The sequence below is a fragment of the Nansenia antarctica genome (genome assembly GCF_963989245.1).
Source record: "Nansenia antarctica genome assembly, chromosome: 1".
In the NCBI taxonomy this organism is placed as follows: domain Eukaryota; kingdom Metazoa; phylum Chordata; class Actinopteri; order Argentiniformes; family Microstomatidae; genus Nansenia; species Nansenia antarctica.
Window position 1 is genome coordinate 92,830,883 of NC_137674.1, and position 7,162 is coordinate 92,838,044.

The window sequence follows — 7,162 nt, forward strand, 5'->3', positions numbered from 1 at the left end:
AGGTGACAAGGTGACAAGGTGACAAGGTGACAAGGCGGTTGTCCCCTGGGGGGGGGGGGGGGGGGGGTGCTAATCAGGGGTAGGTGCCCCCACCCCCACCACACAGGGCACCACCGGCCCGTCTCGCCCGCTCTGTCGGGGAGGTGGAGCGTGAGCGCGTGCGATAGGACCCGAAAGATGGTGAACTATGCCTAGGCAGGGCGAAGCCAGAGGAAACTCTGGTGGAGGTCCGTAGCGGTCCTGACGTGCAAATCGGTCGTCCGACCTGGGTATAGGGGCGAAAGACTAATCGAACCATCTAGTAGCAGGAAGCATGCTGTTCAACCACAAGAATGAAACCATGATCATCTCGGTCCAGCCAGGTCAAGGTGACAAGGTGACAAGGCGGCCCAAGGCGGTTGTCCCCTGGGGGGAGGGGTGCTAATCAGGGGTAGGTGCCCCCACCCCCACCACACAGGGCACCACCGGCCCGTCTCGCCCGCTCTGTCGGGGAGGTGGAGCGTGAGCGCGTGCGATAGGACCCGAAAGATGGTGAACTATGCCTAGGCAGGGCGAAGCCAGAGGAAACTCTGGTGGAGGTCCGTAGCGGTCCTGACGTGCAAATCGGTCGTCCGACCTGGGTATAGGGGCGAAAGACTAATCGAACCATCTAGTAGCAGAAAGCATGCTGTTCAACCACAAGAATGAAACCATGATCATCTCGGTCCAGCCAGGTCAAGGTGACAAGGTGACAAGGCGGCCCAAGGCGGTTGTCCCCTGGGGGGGGGGTGGTGCTAATCAGGGGTAGGTGCCCCCACCCCCACCACACAGGGCACCACCGGCCCGTCTCGCCCGCTCTGTCGGGGAGGTGGAGCGTGAGCGCGTGCGATAGGACCCGAAAGATGGTGAACTATGCCTAGGCAGGGCGAAGCCAGAGGAAACTCTGGTGGAGGTCCGTAGCGGTCCTGACGTGCAAATCGGTCGTCCGACCTGGGTATAGGGGCGAAAGACTAATCGAACCATCTAGTAGCAGGAAGCATGCTGTTCAACCACAAGAATGAAACCATGATCATCTCGGTCCAGTCAGGTCAAGGTGACAAGGTGACAAGGCGGCCCAAGGCGGTTGTCCCCTGGGGGGGAGTGGTGCTAATCAGGGGTAGGTGCCCCCACCCCCACCACACAGGGTTCAACACTCCCAGCCCTGGAGCCTGGGGCGCTGAGGGCCACCAAGCATCACGTGTGTGTGTGCCCCTGTGTGTGTTTGTGTGCGCGCCTCCGTGTGTGTTTCTGTGTGTGTGTGTGCACGTGCTGTGTAGGCTCCAGGGTGGCACCAGGCGTGCAGCGTGGCCAGGGTCTGCTTGGTGCTTATTTGGGAGAAACCCTGGTGCTTTTCAGGGGCTGTAGAGCTCTCTGTACCTCATGTTGTAGAGACACTGGTCACGGTCACCACACGCTTCAACACGCTGTGGCCACTGAGGGCACGGCAACATGCATTTGTCCACAGTCCCCTCTCTGTGCGCTCCGTCTACATAACTAATTTGAATCCACTTTTTTACTCTTATTTATTATATGATACTAATGATGATGATTGTTGTTGATGTTATTGGTTTCTGCTATAGCTAATACAAATTGTACATACAGAAGAAAATATTTTATAAAAGCACTTTTGATCTTGATTTTAATGAGAAGAAAAAAAAAGAATGGAATATTGACAACTTGAAGCTTAGTTTTTGTTTTTTGGAATTTTCTCGAGAGAAGAGAGAGAGTGATAACAAATGTAAATATTTTAATATTTAGGTAAGATTATTTAACTGGTGAGGGATAATGACTAAATCATGAATGATTCTGTGGATTTTTGTCCATTCAGCTTGTCAGCCCTCATCACCAGAAAACAACACAACTGATTCTAAAGTGTTGTGTCTGTAAATGTATACCATACTTATTAATAATACTGCTGTCTTGCTTTCATAAGTACTGTATACACAATACCTCTGACAGCATCCATGCCCCCCCTCCATGAGAAGAGATTGACCTAACCAGACCACCTAGAGCCAGAGTATGACTATGACATCCACCCCGTCTGAAACCCTCTGACAACTGTTGAGACATGTTTTTAATCCATGAACGGTGGCAGAACCCAAATCAGAAGTGCTTGTGTGTGAGACGCAGAGTGAGGTGACACAGCCCAGCCACCCTGTCCCCTTGTGTTAGACTATCAGGTGAGAGGCTACTGTACTGGTACCCGTTTTTTTTAAATGTGCTTGTTGATTGTTATCAATGACAGTGATGATAACAGTAGAAACGGATATACCGTCGTGAAAACCATGACAACTTAACACTTAGTAGTACCAAACAAAACATTTGCATTGCGGAGCATTTATGGAAGACGGCAGATGATAACCAGGTAGTTAGTTTGTAATTATTGTCTTTTGTTAATTGTCATAGATGGTCACGGACATGATCAACAGGACTCTGACTCCTTTGTCTCACTTCTCATGATACTGTTCAAATTGTACTCTCACTGTAAGACCCTCTCGATAACAGCAATGCATGAGCCACATTCCACACACAGTTATATTGATTCAGTAATATTTAGGATCTATATAATAATGGGTGCTGATGATATATACTGTATATGGATTTTTTAATTTTGTAAATTTCTATACGAGTCTGAAGTGAATGATGGCAGTTGGTGCCCTCTCCCATGAAGGCGCTTGGGGGGAGGCTGGTGCTATCCCCCCAGGTTCACTGTGGAATTGTGGGTAAAAATTATTAGCGATATTGATACCAATATTTTTCTGAGCTCTTTGAATGTCAAGAGAACTATTCTTCGGTCACGGACATGATCAAAATTGTCAGGCCTCGCCCTGACTGGCACCCCGGACAACCAAGTCAAAGGTCAAAACCGTTACATAAAAAATGGCACCCCAGGTAGGACTCAATACCACAAACCTGGCTTAGGAAAAATTGTTTAATATTGTAATAATAGCACTGTGAAAGCATTACTAGGAGTAAAATGGCTCAACCAGAGGATCTGTTCAGTCTATTTGATCCATTCACAGAGGAAAATGCACCTTTACCTGGAGATGACCTTGCAAATAATGCCACCTCTCACACTCTTGTGGACATGGACTTAACAGAGTATAGGAGCTTTGTGACGGGGCCCCCTGGAGGCATACAGGAACCACAACAGCCAATACTGGATGGTCTATTTAACCAGTGTGTGTTTGTTCCCCCGGGAGAGTGAAGGAGACGGGGAAAACCTGCTGAGGTGTTGGAGAGAGACTGAGTGAACCAGAGAGCTGTACTTGTTCTTTATTCTTTATTATTTAGAAAAGACTCGCTCAGCACGTCAGTGACGTTGGAGCCGTGCTGTACGCCAATAAAAACATATTTACAGCCGTTCCTCTGTACCTAGGTCAACTGAGTTGATTCATTGAAGAAGTCCAATGCCAGTTGAGCATCATTGAACTTATAGTAACATGACATCAATTCTACTTCTGAGTAAAACCTGCCAAGAAAGATTGCTCATTAAAATGTTTGAGATTTCTTCTCAAGACCACATGAGATTTGTTATTTTCTAAGCCAATGCTTCTGACACACTTCTCATAGCCAGACCTATCTCTCCACACTTCGCTTCGCGCTGTACCAGCGCTGGAGAATATATACTTTTTGCGCAAGTGGGCGCGCACGAGACACAAGAGTTTTTGCAGGGTGAGATGTCTGCAGATGAAAGTAAGCAAGTTGAAACGTTAGCAAATATACTTGCTGAGTGTTCTGACAGAGAAAGGTTGTTATTATTGTGACTAGTGTCTGATTATAGTTCCATGGTGTGAATAGTGTCAAAGAACTAGCTAGCCAGCTCAGAGTTGATTAGATGAGCTAGTCTGCTGCACACATGCCAGCTAAAGAGCTAACTGGAGGCACTTTATTATTTTACTTAAAGTAGATATACAATCTTTCTTATTCTGATAGAATTGGGCTTCATGGTAATACCATAATGGTATATTTACAGTACATGGACAGTGTATTGAAGCATTGGAACAAACCCTCACTCATTGAAAATGTCTGTTTTCTATAGATGGATACACTTTATTTTTTAGCAACCCAATATTCAATTCGAATTATGTTATGAATTGATATGGATCAATTTATACCTCTTATTAAATTATACATACTCTGGTTGTTATGTTTGCCTTTTGGTTGACAGCAAAAGAGGGAGAGGAGGGTAGAGAAGGAGAGAGAGCAGGATGGTGTCAGCACACCAAAGAGAGAGAGCAAGAACCAGGTGAGAAAGTAGACAGGTAGTCAAGACAACATATGCCACAGTCCATGCCACCCCCGCCCCAAGGCAGCAACCAACGGAAACACTGAGAGCAGATAGCTGAACTGTTCAGTGTCAAGCCTGGAGAAATGGAGATGGAGGTTATAAAGCTCCAGAATAATGTCCAGCTACATTCACAACATTTCTGGAGCCTGGTAGACCCAAGCAACTAGGGCTGTTACGATTATTCGACGTCGTCGACGTCATCGACTACGTCAATACGTCGGTTAGCGTAATATGCGTCGGTTAGTCGTAAATAAACAAAATGGCGTTTTTTTTTTTTTTTAAACCTTTATTTTACCAGGCGAGACAATTAAGTGTATGAGTGAAAAATGGATAGCTACTAGCTAATGTTACACAAGCAATGTAGCTCACCACAGTTCGTATGTCTTGTCTTCTGGTGTTAGTAACGTTAGCTATGTAGCTGGCTAGCTACGGTAGCCTATTGTCATTGTGGTGCGAGCACCTACTGTACGTTATCTAGCTCGTAGCTCGCATGCTACGTTAGCATCAATTTAGCTAATCATAACATAGCAGCGAGAGTAACGTTAGCTAGCTATGTGTTGTGGTGATGGACAGACTTCTAAATGGCCATGTTGGCATTCAAGTTGGCTAAACATAGCAGTGAGGTGGAGACAAATACGTTTTTTTTTTTTTTTTTTTTTACAGTACAAAAATTATCGTTAGACTTATCGATAAATTAGTCGTTAGACTAACCGAATAATCGATAAAATAATCGCTAGATTAATCGTTAGAAAAATAGTCGTTTGGGACAGCACTACAAGCAACTATAAGAATATTCACCAAGCAGCCCTGAAAGTATTTGTTGTATTTGGCTCTACATGCCTTTGAGAATCAGATTTTTTCTGATATGAATGTAATGAAATCTACTACTTCTGAACAAGACTGACAGATGAGCATTTAAATGACTCTATAAGAGTGAACCTAAGTGGATGCACTCCAGCATACACAACTCTTGTATACTCCATGCAGTGACATCCATCTCAAGTGTAGGAATGCTACCGTAGCTGGCTAGCACCTGGTGGTAACATTAGCTACAGTAGCTAGCTAGCACCTGGTGGTAACGTTAGCTACCTTAGTTAGCTAGCACCTGGTGGTAACATTAGCTACCGTAGCTGGCTAGCACCTGGTGGTAACATTAGCTACCTTAGTTAGCTAGCCCCTGGTGGTAACGTTAGCTACCGTAGCTAGCTAGCACCTGGTGGTAACGTTAGCTACCGTAGCTAGCTAGCACCTGGTGGTAACGTTAGCTACCGTAGCTAGCTAGCACCTGGTGGTAACGTTAGCTACCGTAGCTAGCTAGCACCTGGTGGTAACGTTAGCTACCGTAGCTGGCTAGCACCTGGTGGTAACGTTAGCTACCGTAGCTAGCTAGCACCTGGTGGTAACGTTAGTGTAAGAGTCTCTAGGCACAGAGGGAGGTCGACACAAAGGAACAGCTGTACAAATGTGTTTGTTAACGTACAGCACAGCTCAGCACCGTCACTGACGGGCTAACACACACACACTGCACCGTCACTGACGGGCTAACACACACACACACTGCACCATCACTGACGGACTAACACACACACACACTGCACCGTCACTGACGGGCTGAGCGAGACGTTCAAAATAATCAAGAATAAATACTAAGTGTAGCGCGCGGCCGTCACTGCCGCTCAAACTTTCCATACAGTTTGTGTGTGTTTGTGTTGTGGTCGCTCGTATCTGTGGACTGTTTAGCTCTAGCCACCGGCACAGTTGTTGTCAGCTCCAGTGAGAAGCGAGAAAAAAGGCTTTTGAATGCCGTGTGTACGTCTTATATAGGCGGAGGGTCCCGTCCCTCGTGACACAAGCGTCGCCTTGGCCAGCCAATGGGCTGGCGCAGTGTAATTCAGTTTCTGATGAGGTCACACAGGGGGCGTTCCCATAGTGAGATACCAAACGAATACTCTGAAAGAGCACTGAAGGCACTACAACTAGAAATCAGACTGTAACTCATTTTTTTCTACAATGCTGAATGCTGCTGTTTAAATTGTTTTTAACTTGAAACCAGTTGGTCACTGAGTAGTGAGTAACAGTGAGTACTGTTTTTGTTGCTTGAATAAAGGCTGGCAGTCTTTAATAGCCAAATGTTGTGGACTATACTGGGGAAGTATTTGTTATTATTCAGGAGTAAAACAATAAATACAAATATCGGATTGATATCGGTATCGCAGATACCTGAAGCCCAGGTATCGGTAGTGAAAAAATGGGATCGGGACATCCCTACCTAATTTCAAAATGTAAATGTATCATGATACTTGTTAACCAAGGGCAGTGTGGTGAGTGGGAATGTAACGATGGACATATATGTGCTGAGAGAACATTCCACAACAAACAGTATCAAAACTAAACTTCAAAATGGGAATTTCTTAACAAGGTTCCCATACGTAGGGACGTCTACAGCTCCATGAGGGCTTTTATTTCATTAATGCGTGACACCTTCTTGTCGGTGGGGTTCTTGGAGCCGAAAGCCTTGTCCACCAGATACTGCTTCTGCCTCTGAATCTTCACCATGTTCTCCTCCACAGAGTCCTTCACGATGAACTTGGTGATGAAGACGTCTCTCTTCTGGCCCAGGCGGTGACAGCGATCCACACACTGGTCCTCTGCTGCAGGGTTCCACGCTGGATCCATGAGGAAAACACGGGAGGCGGCTGTCAGGTTGAGTCCCACCCCGCCAGCTTTGAGTGACAGCAGCATGATCGTGGGGCCGTCAGGAGCGGGGCTCTGGAACTCCTGGATGACCTGGGTCCGCCTCTTCTTTTTTTTTTTTCCCAAAGATTCAAACATTTTTACAATATAATTGAACAC